At 32.4% G+C, this 19014-nt stretch overlaps 1 long non-coding RNA gene across 1 annotated transcript in view; it reads right to left on the bottom strand.

Annotated features, from left to right (window-relative positions):
* Positions 1-7509: 7509 nt before the first annotated feature.
* Positions 7510-19014, bottom strand: part of LOC134735468 (uncharacterized) — a 63304-nt gene continuing 51799 nt past the window's right edge. The window contains exon 3 of the long non-coding RNA XR_010118606.1: positions 7510-7645. This is a non-coding gene — a long non-coding RNA (uncharacterized lncRNA). The remainder of the gene's footprint in view (positions 7646-19014) is intronic.

Raw genomic sequence — 19014 nt, 5'->3', positions numbered from 1 at the left:
GTCATTTAACTACAGCCCACGGTTGTAGTTCAATCTTATTGCTTAATAGTATTACACTGCATGAATGTGCAATAATTATTTTAACTCTTCTACATTTTCTGGGCATTTGAGTGATCTCCAGTGTGTGGCTATTTTGAATACTCCTAACACAAATATTTCAGTACCGTTTTTTAAACACATGTACACATTTTTATTGAGTTTCTGGGTCATGGTATATGCATAGTCACATGTAAACTTTTGGCAGAGTTTCTTTTTAATTAAGTTTTATAACTTGTCCTTCTGCTGTTCCCATCTGCATGGATATTGACACTATTCTCTCCTCTCCAATGAAAGCTCATAGGCACAAGCCAAAGACCTCTATTACCTGGCAATGGGACTTCTGCTTCATGTACATTGAGAGTTGCTATTCAATGAATTTCAGAATTTCATGGCAGTGACTGGAGTTCTATGGTCCCAACTCCTTGGGATTTGATGGGAATACAACAGTCTCCAACTTAGGCTCGACCAATAAAAAGCCCCCCAGTCCTGTAGAAATCAGATTAATACTACTTCCTGTCTTCCATTAGTGAGTATCTCTCCCAATTATAGCCAGATGGGATTTTGCTGTTTAGTGATTTTATGCTAATAAATTATAGATCACAGATTCACACATAATCTTTGATTTAATTCTCACACACTATTTCTATATGCTCATGTTAGCATCTCCTGTTTTCTGAGAAGTAATCAGAGCAGGTAATTTTCTTAAGGCTTCTATCAACCACATTGTTGATTGAATGTCATAATTGTTGATATCAAGGATCATATTACTTGAAAAAATAAACATTGGTAACTAGTGATAGCCAAATAATGGGAAAAAAAGAGTTTATATATATATAAAGTATATTTAATATATATATAAATAAAGTATATATAAATAAAGAATATATATAAAGTATATATATATAAAGAGTATATATAAAGAGTAGATGAAATTGATCTAAACAGAGGCTACCAAAATATATTAGTACATATAAATAAAGGGTAGACGAAATTGCTCTTCAAATATTCAAATATCTTAGTCATTTATAAAAATTATTCATTTTTATATAAATAATTTGATAAAGAATTTGGCCTTGCAAAAGTACCTATAAAGAGGCCAACAAACTATTAAATTGGTACAAATATGTTTAAATTTGTATCTGTGGAAGACCTTATTTACCCAATTTGCCAATATTCATGTATTGTACCCAATTACAAAATAAACCAATATACGACAGTGATAATTGTCTAGATATCTGCCAACTATTTTATATCTATCCAATTCTAATCCCAAAGTATGTATCTTCTTCCAAATTTTAAGCATACATTATGAATCTCAAAAATAATTCAATTTTTTTCAGCCATTGTGAAAAAGATTATTATACTTGTTAACAAGTTCATTTTACTTGTTATTATTTATATTTTGAGGACAGGTTAAAAATATGTTATAGCCCGACAAAAACAAAATAAAGCTCATCAATTTATCAAAAATACTATCTGTATAAACACACATCTCTCTATGTTTTACATGGCATCACCAAACTATTTTCCTTCTGCCATCGAATAAATATAATGTGACTTAAGTCTAAAAAGTTGTGAAAGTAAATGTATCTACATATTTTAGCCTCTCAAAACTGCCTCTTATTGTGCAATACGGAAATTTACAACACACTAAACTTTTCAATAAATCTCTTGCAAAATTAAACTCAAATAATTGAAAACATTATAAATGTTTACCTAACATTAGAGAATAACTGCTAACAGTAAAATCTGAAACATTGTTTAGCCAAATTTACATTTGAAACAGTACACAGAACTACAAGACAGGCCATCATTCATAAAATTAAATTGTGTGTTGATGCCAACAATACTTGGCAAATTTTTGATAAATTTTACTTAATTAATGGATTTTAACCCCCGAAACATTCCCATGATAGCTACTTTGAAGTATAGCTACTCTCAACTGTTCAAATGCACCTGTCTTTCAAAATACAGGGTGCATAAAATTTCCTCCTATTATGCTGATAATAATTGCAACAGCAAACATAATTTCTTTTGTAACTGAGTGCCTCTGAACAAAAAATTAATACTTATCTATCTGTTTCTATGCACTGCTATACATTTTTTGCCTACTATATTTTACATTTACCAAATGCCTGAATCTATTCTTTCTTGCGTTTAAATATTTTCATACATTGCTTCTTTCACCCTCTACATTTTGTATTCACCAAATGCACTATATTTAGCAATCATAATGACCTCACGATGGTCAATCCCAATGTCCCTTCAGTTTCAGCAAACTGTAAGCTGTTCGCAGTATTTGGTCCTCACCATTACCTATTGCTGTTTTCCTTCACTTTCTTCTTTAAAATAATTACCCCTTCCTTCCATATCATACTTATGTTATATAACCACATTACCATGGTTTTTCTCCTCCCTCATCCGTACCTTAACTACTCATGAGCCCTATCCCACCGTCTTTACTGGCTTCTTTTTTATGATATTTTCTAACCCTGGGTAATTAGTTTTAATCTTCTGCCTTCAAATTTTCTCTATTCTTCTACCTCTGAAATCTCAACTATTATTTATATTTGATGAATCGGAAGCCACTCCATCTAAAACTTCGTATCACCAACTCCCTCTGATACTTAGCACCTTTCATTTCCATGGCCTGCTATCATTTCAGTAATCCAAAATCAAATTAACATTCTTTCTATAAAATTAGTTTCCTTTTCTTACTCTCCTGTTTTTTTCAAAATTTCTATTATTCCAGACAAAATTTTCACTGTTGCTTTCAGGTAACAGAGTCTATCTATACTTTTTTGTTGTTTTAATTTTTATTTTTGGTGCGAGGTCTCACATCTCTCCCTCTTGCTCCTTCCATCACTATTCCTTGCCTTTTTAGTTTCTGGGCTTTTAGGCCTTCTGTAGTGCAATTCCTCTTTCCTGTCGCTCATAACACACACTATTGCCACGCTAGTCTTCCTAAAAGCCTAATTCTATCTTTATATTCCGACACCAGATTCATTAATTTGGATCATCAAATTCCTGGGTAGTCTGGCCAAAAACAGCTGTTCTAGACTCAACTAGAGATGGCAAACAAAACCATATCTGCCATCATAAATGGCCACAACTCTGCACATTGCCACCTGGACAACCCTTTACATTCTCATACTTTGCATGGATCATATTTCAGCATTCGAATACCATTGCTCTCAGCCTTACTTTACAATTAGTCTTCCATAAAGCCCAAATTACTTCCTCCAAGAAACGTCCCTGAACTTGCCTCCGTGCAACACTATTTATCACGAAGCACAAACTTACCTTCCTCTGAAGCCTCACTCTTATTGAAGTGGACATCCACTTGGTTCTTTCACATGTAGCCTTATGTTGTTGTTATTCATATATAGGATATCAAATATTAGCTAACCTACATGTTTGTATTTTTTTAAAAGAATACATCATTGTCTTGTAAATATCTTTGGATTCGAGTATTTTTTTTTTTTTTTTTTTTGAGACGGAGTCTCGCTCTGTCGCCCAGGCTGGAGTGCAGTGGTGCAATCTCGGCTCACTTCAAGCTCCACATCCTGGGTTCCCGCCATTCTCCTGCCTCAGCCTCCCGAGTAGCTGGGACTACAGGCACCCGCCACCACGCCCAGCTAATTTTTTGTATTTTTAGTAGAGACGGGGTTTCACCGTGGTCTCGATCTCCTCACCTCATGATCCGCCCGCCTCGGCCTCCCAAAGTGCTGGGATTACAAGCGTGAGCCACTGCGCCCGGCCTGGATTCGAGTATTTTTATGATTATAAACCTTACATAATTTTTATACTTTTATTTTAAAAAAATTATTGGATATCTTATTTATTGAGTAATTAAAACACCAAGCACCTTCCCAAGCCCTATAAATAATTTGTCCATTTAGCCCTGATTAAAGATAGGCATTACCTTATCACTATTTTAGAGATGGAAAAACTGAGGTTCTGAGAGGCTAAATTACCTGAGTTCACACAAAGTGACAGGATCAAGGTTCATATGAGTTAGTCAGGCTCTAGAGAGTGCTCTGTTAAACACTATGCTGCAAATCAATAATGATAATAATAATATTTATTATTATGTAATTACCAATGAATCTGCCAATGTGAGATAATCAGCCTTATGCATTGTTTTGCTGAATTAACTTTTCATTTTTTCTATGCATGTTTTTATTTTGACAAAGTTGACAATTCCATGTATAATTTCATTTCATGCTTTATGATTTCATAGTTTTATGTCTATATATTATGGCATCATCTGGCCATAAAATAAATTGTTCTGATTTTTGGCAATTTAGGTATACACACACACACAATTATTTGTCAGTACTATGATGAGCTCTCTGTATCAGAGAGTAATCCAAAATCAAACTTAACATTCTATGAAATCAGTTTCCTTTTCTTACTCTCCTGTTTTTACAAAATTTCTATTATTCCAGACAAAATTTTGACTGTTACTTTTCCTTTATGTTCATATTCAGATAACAGAGTCTATCTACACTTTTCATTGTTGTAGTTTTATCTTTGGTGCAAGGTCTCACATCTCTCCCTCTTGCTCTTTCCATCACTTAGTCCCTTTTGCCTTTTCAGTTCCTGGTTCTTTAGTGCTTGGCTTAGATTTCTATTCCCTTAAGATGATTGTTTAACCATATTAATGTGTCAATGGCCATATTTTTAAAATTCTTGATAAATTCTGCAAACTGAGCCTAGAAAGTTTGTACTAAAGCACTCTTCCAATAATGAAGATAAACCACTGTGAAGGAATCTTACAATATTTGTTTATTTGATAATTAAATTTTTGTCATTTTTATAGTCTCTAGTGTTACAGAATAGATTTGTAGTTATTCATCTTATAATCCTTCTAATATGATCTACCTACCTGGCTATGCTTTGCCTATGTAAATGACATTCTGATAGTAGTTTTATTTATTTCTTGTTAACTAACCACTAATTAGTAATTGATTGCCTGGTCCTTTGACTCTATGTCTTCTTAATTCAGAAAAATGTTGTTATTTAGAATAGCTTAAATTTGAGTGAAGTACCTTCTAGTTAGAAGATTGAAAATAGATTATTTCGCGGATTATGGTTTAGACACAAAATTGTACCCTATCGTTTGTTATCTTTCCATCTACCACTAAACTTTAATAGAGTGAACAAGGGATGGTCCTGCAGGAGCCACACTTAACGGGCTGCCACAGCTAGTGCCAGACGGCCTTAGAGGGACTTCGGTTGTTTGTCCACAGCAGTGGTTTTCAAACTCCACTGTGCAATGGAGTCACCCAGGGGACGTGCTGCAAAAGAGACCGCTGAGATTTCCTGAGTTTCTGATTCAACAGATCTGGGGGTCCAAGAATTGACGTCTCAATGTAACACCGATGTTGTTGGATCAAAGACCACTCTTTGAGAATCAATGATCTACATGATTTGAATTCAAGAAAATTATGCCCTGAATTTCTCCAAAATCCAAGTCTCTGTCCAGGCAATACCTAACATAATCAAATTTGGTTTCATTTATTTAGAAGTTGCTTATATAAGAGTAATAAGTCAAGCTGGTAGCACAAACATAATTTTTCTCTCAAGAAGCCATCCATTTTCCAGAATCTGTCTTTGGTCTTTACTATTTGTTCAACATGATGCCCAGTGTCCCTGCCTCACCACTCCCTTCTTGCTTCCTTCATTGAAACAAAGTCCTCGTCAATGGCCAAAAAGTACTTTCCAGAACTTCACATTCACCTTAGAATACTTGAACTTTGCACCCCCATAACAATCACGTATACTGTTGTGTGGTATTTCACACATTTTGATTTTATTGATCATTTCTATGCATATTTCATAACTCTCTTAAAAATGCTTGTGTCTTAATAATATTGCTTCTAAATTATGTTGCTCAAAATAGTTTTTTGATAAGCACTTTTTTCAATAATCATTTACTGGACTCCCAGGAGAAGGGAAAGAAAGAACAAATAACTGACTTAGCAACCTTATCTGTTTCCATGATGATGGCGAATTATCTACAATTGGGTCTGAAATCTCACTTTTATAAGCACAGAACAGAATAATTTATTTGATTTACTTTGCAATAAGCTTCGATTTCACAACATAAGCAATAAAAATAACAAATACTTATTTCAGGATGCTATATTTTATCATGTACTTTGGACAGGTGGGACTCTGATTATATAATGTTTTCCAATTAATGAAAGAGGCTGAAAGATATATTTCTGAATTTGTAGCAACCCTTTTTGTGAATAAGCTTCTGTAAAACTTAAGAATCTCTAAAATTTTACAAGAAAAATTTGATATATATTGGTGTATATATGCTGTATTGCCCTCTGATTTAGCCATGTAGCCTGAAGTTTTCCAAATTTGAAAAATTATTTTTTCAAAGTTATAGAATTTATTAGAATTTGTACTTCAAAAAATAGCTAATTTTTAAATGAATTTTTAATAATCTAGATGGTTAAAAAATTCTATGCTACCACAAAATTTCAAAGTTATGCAGCTTTCTCACAGAGTTTAACAAAGTAGGATGAATTGAATTTTTCTGTCTTTATAGATGAAGAAAATGAGAAATCAGAGGTTACTTACTTGACCAAAGCTTTCCCACAAGCAAGAGAACTAGAATTTAGACCTAATTTTTAAGCAATTATTCTGCTTTAATCTTATTTTGTTCCAAGTTTTTGATGCCTTCATCACTCAAATATTACTGAAAAGTAACATGTTCAGGTTTTATGATGTTGTTCAGAGATCTCTGAAAGAGATGATACATCATTATTATATTTTGATATCTAACACGATGATTTTCTTTTCTTTCATGTTACAAACAACATGATTTAACCATAAAATTCTAACAAGTGTTTTACTTTTAAAGCCTGAAATCTAAAAATGTATATTGTTCTTAGTTATTTAGTGGTCATAATCACATCTAATTGTTTATGTCCTAAACATTAGAAATATAGGGATATACAACTTTGATGAAAAAAAAGTAAAATTTTTTTTTATTCTAAGAAGACCTTTTAAATATTCTCCATTAAAAGTTTTGAATTTATTGTCAAAATTTCTCAAAGAACAAAGAGGAGGATTAAAAATGTTTTGGCCAAAGATATTTAATTAGCAAGAAATAACAGTTCAAAAATAAATTATTTATTGAGGTTAATTTCATATTCATGAGAATAGTTTCAAAAAGCATATTTCCTGACAACATGCAACTAGATATAAGACCGGCTTATGGCCTTTAAATGCTACAAGAATAATAAAAAGTAAAAATTACCTTCAGTTTCATTTATTATTGGATATGTTTTCCTCCAGAATTGGCATTTCAGCTGAAGAGAATGTGTGCTTCAAACTTGGAAATAAATAATGCATTTACTTATTTGATTAAAGATGGCACAGTGAATTTAATAAAGACATTATAGTCTTGTAATATAAACTCAATCTTCTACTTACAAACAACTTTAAGACAGAATTTAGGAGGAATGTCCTTTGGAAAATTATCTTTCCTTCCCCCACAGATGATTCAAATAAACAATACATACTGTTTGGAACATTTCATTTTATCTGGAACTAACCCTCTGTTGGCATGTCTTCTTCATCACTGAAAATGTAAGAAAGCACAGCCCCATCATGAGAATGCTGGGTATCCACATCACACAACTTAAAAATCATAATGAGTTGCAGGTTTCATTGTCAAGAATTACCCTGTGCTTCAAAAATGTGCTTGCTCCTTATGAAGCAATAGAAACCTTGTTTTTAATCTTGCGAACTGTATATTCTATTGGATATGTCTATTAAAGACCGAATTATGAGTGAACAATAAATGTCTTTCCTGAGAAAGGTACATTTTCTGTTGCACTTAGACTTGAAGGTGGTGTAGAAGGTACTTGGCCAAAACTGGGGCAAAGAATGGTTCCTGTGAAGAAGCAACAGTGAGAGTCTGGTTATCTACATATAAAAGAATAAAACTGGACCCTTATCTTAGACTGTGAACAAAACCAACTCAAGGTGGATTAAAAGCCTATGTGTAAGACCTGAAAGTATAAAATTCCCAGAAGAAAACACAGAGAAAACAACTCCTTGATACGGGCCTTGACAATGGTTTTTTGGCTATCACACCAAAAGCTCAGGCAACAAAAGCAAAAATAAACAAGTGAGATTGCATCAAAATGCAGTGCATAAAAAGCTTCTGCACAGCAAACACTCAACAAAATGAAAAGACAGCCTGCAGAATGGGAGAGAATATTTACAAACCATATGTCAGATAAGGGTTGACATGTGAAATAAAAATCTCACACAACTCAATGTCAAAAAACAATCCGACTGATAAATAGCCAAAGTATCTGAATAGACGTTATTTAAAAAAGATATATGAAGGGCAACAAGTGTATGAAAAGGTGCTCAACATCATTAATCAGAAAAATGTTAATCAAAACAAATATATCATTTCACAACTGTTAGGATGGTTATTATATAAAAAAGAGAGAAGTGTGATGAGGGTGTGGAAAAAGGAAACCCATGTTCACTGCTGGTGGGAATGTAAACTGATACATCCATTTTGGGAAACGGTATGAGGGTTCCTCAAAAATTTAAAATAGAGTTACTGTATGACTCCGCAATCCCCCTGCTGGGTATACACCCAAAGGAACTGAAATCAGTGTATGAAAGATATATCTGTATTCCCATGTTTATTGCAGTATAGTTCACAATAGCCAAGCTATGAAAACAATTGGATAAACAAATTATGATATATAGTTATAATATATATATTATAATCTTATAAACTCTGTAATAATAATATAAATATTATGTATATAGTATTCAATCTTAAAAAACATTAAAATTGCCATTTTTGATGATATGGATGAACCTGGATGGCATTATGCTAAGTAAAATAAAACCAGACATGGAAAGAAAAATGCTTCATGATCTCACTTCTATGTGCTATCTAAAAACAAGCCAAGTATACAGAAACAGTAGAATGGTGGTCATCAGGGATAAGGATTAAGAGGAAACGAAAAAAAGCAGATCAAAGGGTACAAACTGGCAGTCATGTAGGATGAGTAAGTTGTATCTAAAGTATAGTATGATACCAATAGTCAATAATATCATATTCTATACTGAAAATTTTCTAAAAGTATATTTTTTAGGTGCTCTTGCCAATCACATAAAAATAAAACTATGAAAGGTGATGGATATGTTAATTGGCTTGATTGTAGTAATAATTTCATGGCATATATGTATGCCTTAAATATGTACCATGAAAATAAGTAAATAAACTAAAATGTAGGTTATCAAAACTTAACAATTTATACACTAAAAATTTCAAAACTTGAAAAAATAACTCAATGGGAGAGATTTACAATTACTTCGATCCTATTAGAGCGGCAATGAGGGAAGATAAGTAGAGGAAGGAGACAACCTGATACATGTAGACTCATCAGCAAAGCCTGAGGGACAGTTATAATATCCATAGCGTTGACAGCCAAACCATCAAAAACTTTGCTGTGAATATATTATTTTTGCAACATATGAAACACAAACAGAACAGCAAATCTTGATTCAGGCATCTATCGTCCTAATTAACTGCCTCTCTGATCACGTATGCATGTGTCACCTTGATCGCAACCATTTTCGAAAACAACAAAACAAAAATAAACTATTGTAAATTAAAAAAATAAATTATCACGTGAAGTTTATATTTGAAGTTATTTTTCGGGAAAACTTCTGGACACTGAAGATACTTACAATCAATATTACCTTAAGGCAATTATGGCACCCTAACAACTGTTTTTAGTAATATCTGCTTCCAAATACTCTTAGAAATGGGCAACTTGATAAGGTGATCCCTGAAAATCTCTGTCATCTTGATTGTGTTAACTGTGTTTATTTAAAGAGGCTAAAAAGAAGGTTGGTTTTTAATGCATGGTAACTATGCATTAAAAACAAAATTATATATGAAAAATGAAATTATATATGAAATTATAATGAAAAATGCAAGATTACTCCATGCCTTCTAACATTATTCTTCCTACTTGGGTACATTTTTGCCATCAGAACAAATTATTAGGATAAATAAATGTGTAAGGGCCATACATACCTACTAAATCTGAGTGCCATGAATTTGTTTGTAATTTTATGTTATTTTAATTATTGTAGTTATTGTAGTATGTGGTTATAACCCTTTTTGCGTTAATATATAGTAATCCTAGAGACACCTAGAATTATTTTAAATGTTGAGTCAGTTGTCTCCAGTTATAGAAAACTGACTTACACACTTTTAGTAGTGAAGTCAAAATATCTGAACTGAGTTCACTTCTGCACAAAGGAAAACTCTGCAAGTAACTGAAATTTTCTCAAGATTGGCATATAGACAATTCTAAAAAAGTCCTGGGATATGAACTATCTCAAATTGGCAGCATATACTGGCATGTTCCTCATCATGCTGACAGTCATTTCAGCTTGAGATACTTACAAAAAAGAGAAAAAAGATAGCTTAATAGTTCCAAGTTTAAATAGTTATATTGGTATACTCCTTAAAAGAAAAATCAGCACCTTATCGTGGATAATTTACCATAATTGTGGTTGCTACTGTGACTATTTTATAGGGAAACCATGCACAAAGTAATTCATGATACATTCATGTTTTTTTGCATATGTCTCTTTAAAAAAAACATTATTTAGGCAAAGTGCTAAAGAGAAGTCACTTCACCTTGCTGACACTGTGTCTTACAGTTTTACCCAACACATTTGAGTCATTACTTCCTTAGCTTAACAGGATTACTTAATTGCCTAGTCATGGAATGAATGATTTGGCTACTTCTATAGATGTATTAATAAAGCCTTATTAGTATAACAGTCAAGTTAAGATGAACATGCTTGTGATCTCTTGCAGAAATAATGAAGATTGTGCCATTTAAAGAGCAATAAAATGTAAAGATGTAATTACCAGCTCTTCATTATCTTATGGAATCTCAAGATAAACTCACTTTATTTCAATGTCAAAAGAGCATTAATGTCCTTTTCAAAATACCATTTAATTGGATAGATTAAGATACTTTAATACATTAATTTCATTCTTTGTTACTGTATATTTCACGATAAGAATGCAGGGATATATATTAGAGTTCTGGGAAATTGAAACTTGTGTAACTTACCAGTTAATTCTAAAATCTATTAATCATGTGCTTTGCTTATCTTTCTTCCTTGGTAAAATAGGGATGTTCAAAGATATTTTCATGTTGTCTAAAGCATCTGCATCTCATATGAAAATATACAAAATATATAAAATATTAACAGAATTATGCCAAATATATACAAAATAAAAATATACAAAATATTAATTTAGCAGAAAAAAAACTGTTGCATGAAGATAAAGTACAGGATGAGTAGCTGAGTTTGAATGACCAAGAGACTCACAAAAAGATGGGTATGCACAGTTATACTAATCACAAAGGACAAAGATCCCTGTGCACGTGCACATCACACATATCTGAATAGCTCATATACAATATTGACCGCACATTTAACAATTCAATGAATGGTAACTATAGAACAAGACAAATATGTCCATTCCTAAAGAAACAGTAATCAGTCACTAAAGTGCAAAATAGCCAGCCTATATAAACTTGTAGCAGTAGGCCTCTTCATATCCATATCTGCAAAACAGAGTTAGAAATGTTTGGATTTAAACAGTAGTGAAAATATTACTACATTTCAGAAAGGTATGACCTTAACAGTATGGAGTTTGAATTTTAGAAAAATATATTTCTAACTAGGTTAAAACTTGGGTGAAAATTTCAATTGCTTAAGATAAGCAAGAATTAGGGAGTGCTGATGAGGTAAGTGTAGATGAAAAATTAATTAGCAGGCTAGTCCAAATGTAGTGGTGTTCAAAACTAATTAATCACAACCAGTTACAGATTTCTTGTTTTCTTTTCCACTCGCACTTAGCCTTAAAAATAAACAGAAAAAATAAATAAAATAAATAAATAAGTAAATTGACAGTTGGATAATAGTACGACTTCCTGAAACCACTATTTTGGGAAACATATACCTATAATGGGAATACTTAGGAATATTTGTCATGAAAAATTCATGCATAAATGGTGGCAAAATATAGTCTTTGAGATTATGTGTACAATATAAATAAATGTAACAATAGGCAACAAAATGGTGTTTTCTTTATATTTCATGATAAGAATGCAGGGATATATATTAGGGTTCTGGGAAATTGAAACTCGTGTAACTTACCAGTTAATTCTAAAATCTATTAAATCATGTGCTTTGCTTATCTTTCTTCCTTGGTAAAATAGGGATGTTCAAAGATATTTTCACGTTGTCTAAGGCATCTGCATCTCATATACAAATAAGCAAAATATATAAAATATTAACAGAATTATACCAAATATATACAAAATAAAAATATACAAAATATTAATTTAGCAGAAAAAAACTGTTGCATGAAAATAAGGTACAGGATGGTACTTTATCATGGTTTTTTTGTGAACCACAGTCAGAAAAATCAAGGGATCAAAAATAGTAAAACAAAATATACCCATTGCCTTAGGGAAATTGGTAAATGAGAATTATATTTTTAAAGGAACAATATAAAAGCTTTATGTAAAAACCACAACCATATTTCTTGTTCCCACACATTCCAATCAATTCATTAGATTGTTTTACACATTCTGCAAAAATATTCTAATGCAGGCAGAGAATTTGAAATGTAAAAATTATCATACTATCTCCTACATTTAGAGCTCAGCTACGTATCTTATATGTTAAAATGCTACTTCTGTTTGACACACTCTTACACCTACTGAGGAAAAAAATTGCTTTATTAACAAAGTGGGCCAGGCGCGGTGGCTCACACTTGTAATCCCAGCACTTTGGGAGGCTGAGGCGGGCGGATCACAAGGTCAGCAGATCGAGACCACGGTGAAACCCCATCTCTACTAAAAATACAAAAAAAATTAGCCGGGCGTGGTGGCGGCACCTGTAGTCCCAGCTACTCGGAGAGGCTGAGGCAGGAGAATGGCGGGAACCCGGGAGGCGGAGCTTGCAGTGAGCCGAGATCGTGCCACTGCACTCCAGCCTGGGCGACAGAGCAAGACTCCGTCTCAAAAAAAAAAAAAAAAAAAAAAAAAAAAAAAAAAAAACAAAACAAAAACAAAGTGAATTATCTCTTTTGAGTAACATTAGTAACTTGGTCAATAGTTACTTACCGTGTGTTAGTTATGGGCTGAACTGTGCTCCCCTCTCTCCAAATTCATATGGTGAAATTCTAAAGCCTAGTATTTCTGAAAGTAACCATATTTGGATGTTTTAAATAAGAATTCAGTTAAAATGAGGCCCTCGGGGTGGGTCCCAATCCAACAAAAATGATGTCCATATAAAATAAAATTTGGAAAGGGGTAAAAATCAGCTACATGCATGCACAGAAGTACATCTGCATGAAGGCAGACACCTACAAGACAAGAAGAGAGGCCTAAAACAGATCCTTCCATCATGGTCCTCAGAGGAGCACTTTGACCTTGGATTTACAGCCTCTAGAACTGTGAGAAAATAAATATCTGTTGTTTAAGCCACCCAGTCTGTGCGTGTGTGCATGTGTTTAAGTGCCACCTTAGAAAACGGACATAACGGACTTTTTAAAGCCAGCACCCAACTATGTCCGCATCATTTTCAGATGTTTGTTTTAGTTTATTTTATCAAGTACTATAATGATAATTTAAAAAAAAAGTTTCGTGAGGTGGTTCACACTTTTAATCCCAGCACTTTGGGAGGCAAAGTTGGGAGGATAACTTGGGGTTGGAAGTTCAAGACCAGCCAGAGCAACGTAATGAAAGCTAAGGTCTCCAATTTTTTTCTTTAATAAAAAATAAAGCTGGGTGTGGTGGCACACACCTGTAGTTCTAGCTACTTGGGGGCTGAGTTGGGAGGACTGCTTGAGCCCAGGAGATCAAGAGTACAGTGAGCCATAATTGCACCACTGCACTCCACCCTGGGTGACAGAGTGAGACCCTAAATAAAAATAGACAAAAACAATTTCAAAACTTAAGACTGAAATAATCTCAGAAAACTGTCAATTACATTTTGTTCTGATTTTTCTATTTTATATAGTATGATGAAATGTTACATCAACTTGCCATTTTTAAAAATAAAAATCAGATGGATTTAGCTGGGCACAATACCAACTGTACTGAGAATTTCTAATGTGTTCAGATAAGAGACCTGAAGGAAAGGAGACAGATTTAGAAGGAATGATGGTTAATCAGATCAGTCATTCAAACAATCTACCTACTAGTAAAGTTAGACAAACAAACAAATGGCAACAACAACAACAAAACCCTACCCATCATCTATAGAGAAAAATCATAGTCTCCCACTTGAAATAACACATCTGTCTGGCAGCTTAAATAAAAGGATGCATATTTTCACACAGCACAAAAGAATTATTTTTATATTTGGAAAACAATTGCTACAGAACTATGAAAAGAAAAAAATACAGACTGTAGAGAACAAAATAAGACAAGCTTCCATCAAGAAGGAAACATAAAATATACTAACTTGAAATAACAGATATACACAATATTGAGAGTTCAAGCCTTTTAGTGTTGACTCCAGCCCAGTTATATCGGAGGCAAAGATAACTTGAAATAACAGATATACACAATATTGAGAGTTCAAGCTTTTTAGTGTTGACTCCAGCCCAGTTATATCGGAGGCAAAGATAACTTGAAATAACAGATATACACAATATTGAGAGTTCAAGCTTTTTAGTGTTGAGTCCAGCCCAGTTATATTGGAGGCAAAGAAACAAAGATTTGCAAAGGATTCCTGAATTATCCAAAGTTAAACGCGATATATCTAACCAAGCCAGATCTAGAACACATTATTAGTCATATTCTTTCCATTGACTATGTCTAATTCCTCTTAAAGTTTTTCCCCTTTAAATATAAATCTTATGCACATTACAACTTTGGTAACATAAACAGAACAAGACACTTCTTTCTTTCAGCACTTTGGATGTGCTATCCCATTGTGTTCTGACTATCATTGTTTCTGATGAAAAGTCAGATGTTAATCACAAAGTCGTTTCCTTGTACGGATGAGTTCTTTTCCTTTTGTTTCAAAATTAACTCCCTTCACATTTTGTTTAATCCAGAATTATTAGAAACTTCTCTAATTTTGAGACTCAAAGTCACTCGTCAGATCACCACAAAATTTCAAAATATACATTCTAAGTGCTTGTAAACTATCAATATACTACTTTAATGTCTTCTTTTATTAATACAAGGTCATGGTTTGGAATATTTGGGAAAGGAATATAAGTCAGAGCAAGAGCATCCTAGATTAGTGATTGCTACATATTAATCAATCAATTAATGTTTTTGTGACAATCAAATAATAAATTACTTCTAGTATTTTTGCTGACATATTTCTTTCCCTACTTTCAAGATTCACACAGAAATATACCTTAAATAATATAGTTTAATTCTCTTGAAAAAAATTTTCTTTCTCCTCAATCTTTCTCAATATTTTTAATACAATATTTTTTGTTTCTATATCCATCAAAAAGTTTCAATTTGATGAGATAGCATAAAAAAATCTATTTAGAGGATCAGTTTGGAAGTCAGATGTGCAAAATGTTTCTTATCTGCTCTGTTCTCTTTTCATTATCTTCTCCCTGACCCAACCCCAAACATTATAAAGAATGCTAAACCCTTTATAAAGAATTTTACCAGAATCGATATTAAAATTGAGTGAGCTATTTATTACTTAGAAGTAATTCTCAAACTTTAACCTGTAATCTCATGTATTTACAGTGGAGCATAGTATTTAGAAGAAACCTGGCTCAATTATAGGTCAATCACTCCTTAGCAATGTATCAGAGTTCGGCAAGTTACACAACCTCTGCTAATAACAATCTATTAATCTGTAAAAATAAATATAAATATATCCATGAAGTATTCTTAAGGTTAAATGAAATAACTTATATAAAAGTAAATCACTTAGTGTAATGTTGAATATATTATATGTTCTAGCTTGAATTACTACTACTAATGAAAAACTACATTTTGAAATTTTTGAAGCTGAGATCAATAAAAAAAAAATAGTGCCATTCTCCAACTTTTTCTAGGTAGTTTGCTAGAAATAAGAAAGTAAAATAGACTAGGGCCCAGTTTCTGGATTTAAGGATCAGAAATCATCTGCTGTGTTTATTATGAATCCTTTATATCCCTTCAGTTCTTCCTATAAATTTTTACAAAGAACTTACTGAATAAACAGTTAAAACACCTGAAATTAACAAAATCTTCTCTACTATGTCTCCATAATTTCAAAAAAGAAAAGAATAATAATTTTGTCAATGATAGTTAAGTACATGTCAGTCACTAACACTATAGCAGATACCTTCATATTCCTATTTCTAATATTTCCAATACCTTCATATTTATATTTCTCATTCATATTTGAACCCAACTCTGTAATTTAGGAAGTTATCTTTTTTCTTTTAGAAATTAAGGCATAAAGTGTCAGGTGACTTGCACAAGATTGCACCACTAGTAAATTTAAAAATATGGTTTACTTGCCTAGTGTCTTAGTGATATAGTTTACTTGCCTACTGTTTTAGTGAATTATTGATCATGCACAATTATTTTTGAAAACAAATTCATTTAGCATACCACATTTCAAGATCCATTGGTAAAAGCCATCTTATTGGCTTAATCAACAAAAATGTCTAGAAAATGTGAGCTTTTATTAACTGATAAAATATGAGAAGTTATATATATGTATATATATATATATATATATATATATGTATATATATATATATATATATATATATATATATATATATATATAATGAAACCACCCCTATAATCTTTATAAAATTATTTGGGAAAGGAGGGAGGGGATGAAATAAAAAGAAGCTTCCAGCACATCCAGCCTTAAACATTAAGTTAATTTGCTATCTGTCCTGCTTCCTCATAATTGTTTATTAGGTACAGCCCCACAATCATTTATATCCTGTCACAAGATTATAGTTAAACTTAACTACTCATAGATAACAACTTGAGCATTGTGAAATGTTAAGTTTTCTCTCTGAGGTATTCTTTCAGATTCTACATACCAGTGAAACTACTGACATCAGCTACTCCAAAGGGCTCCAGGAGAAGCTGACTCACTAAAGGGCAAAGTTTCCACATCCTGGTGATTTAATCCCCCTAACCCAAACCAGTCAGTGACCCCATTTATCCAGCCCGTGGTCCTCTACAATCCCTTCACCCCAACCAAGTACTCTCTGGAAAGACAGATTTGAGGGTGCTCGCATCTCCTCACTCAGCTGTCCTGCAATCATTAAACTCCTTCTTTACTGCAAACACTGTTTATCAATTTATCAGACTGTGACTGCACAGCAGTCAGAGCATACAAATATGTGAGTCCTGTATCATTTATAAATATTTAACTTTTATATATATTTAACTTCTATACATATAATTGATTATTTTGTATATTAATATTAGTAGGTAATAATAATATTTATATTTCCTCCATAGGTAGCTTCTGGGGCATTTCTGCCTGGTAAATTTTTATTCTTTAATGACAAATACTAAAGTAACTTCAAAATATTATTGAGAATTTTTTTTCTATTGACGGGACACTGAATTTGTAGGTAGAAATAAAAACATAGCTTTTTACTAAACTTAATTTTAAACACAATTCAAAATATAAACATAAAATTAAGAATTTCCAAAATTAAACTTAGTTTTAGAAACTCACATAAGCAAGTGTAATACTGAAGAGCAAAGAAACTGTGGTCTACAAAAAAAATTATAAGTAATTCATGAAATCTAAGGGCTAATTTGTGAAGTAAATTTGGAGGATATTTTATGCTGTAGCTCCATTCTAGAGACCAAGAGAATCGCTCTAGGAAAACCTGCTCAACTCTTTTTAACCAGAAATTCTTTCTTTCTCCAGAAATCCCTTTCAGGTAATGCCTAATAAAATCTCACTGAACATGTATTAGAAATCGTAGTTTAATTTTTAATTAAATAATTCAGTGAAAATATATTAATTGTAAAGATAAATTTTAACACATATGGGAAAACTAGACTTACGGTGGTCATCAACCCAAAATGCTACCAAATTACATGGAATGGTTAGTTTGGCAAAAATAAATATCACCACTACCACCAAAAACCTAGGTTTCAAAAAGAAATAAAAGCAGCATTCCAAAATGTTAAAAATTTTTCATTTGTCTACTTTCTAAATGCTCTTTAAAATACTTATGTCATCATAATTTTGAAGTTTAAAAGTAAAGAAATTGTTCTCCTAGTTAATATACTGCCTTAAAGTTACTCTGGCTCAAAAACAGAAGAAATCAAAGCATGACTTGACAGCTGTCAAATTACAGGACATTGAAGCTAAATGAAATTGGACACCTCACCTCATCTAAACTCCTTACTTTATAAGAAGGAAAAGCCTCACAAAATATTGAGGTCATTTAACTTAAAGTCATCAGGTGAGTTAGAGATAATCTGAGAACACCGCTTTTTTTCTCTTTGTTACTATTCTCTCATGAAATTTTGCCTGAAAACAGGTCTACTAAAGATAGAAGAATTTGTAATGAAGATGAACATATATCATTGCCCTTCTGCTTAGGGTTGTTCAATATTTTCCCATTGATAATATATAAAATCCTACCTACTTTGACCTCCTCTCCTACCATTTCCTTGCTATCTCCTAGAACTTCATTCTTGACTCCAAAGCTGCACCCTCCTGCATCAGTTTCATTTGTTTGAAATCTTCAGCCCTGCATAAGTTTCATCCACCAAACTCTTATTTATCCTTTAACTCCATATTATTTTTTCTTACAGTGCCACATTTTCCTTCATTAGCACATATCCAATTTAAAGTTATATAGTTTGAGTTTTTGCTTGACTTTCTGTTTCTCCAATAAAG

The sequence above is a fragment of the Symphalangus syndactylus genome, chromosome 21 (assembly GCF_028878055.3).
Source record: "Symphalangus syndactylus isolate Jambi chromosome 21, NHGRI_mSymSyn1-v2.1_pri, whole genome shotgun sequence".
Taxonomy (NCBI): Eukaryota; Metazoa; Chordata; class Mammalia; order Primates; family Hylobatidae; genus Symphalangus; species Symphalangus syndactylus.
This window is presented reverse-complemented; position numbering and strand designations above follow the sequence as displayed.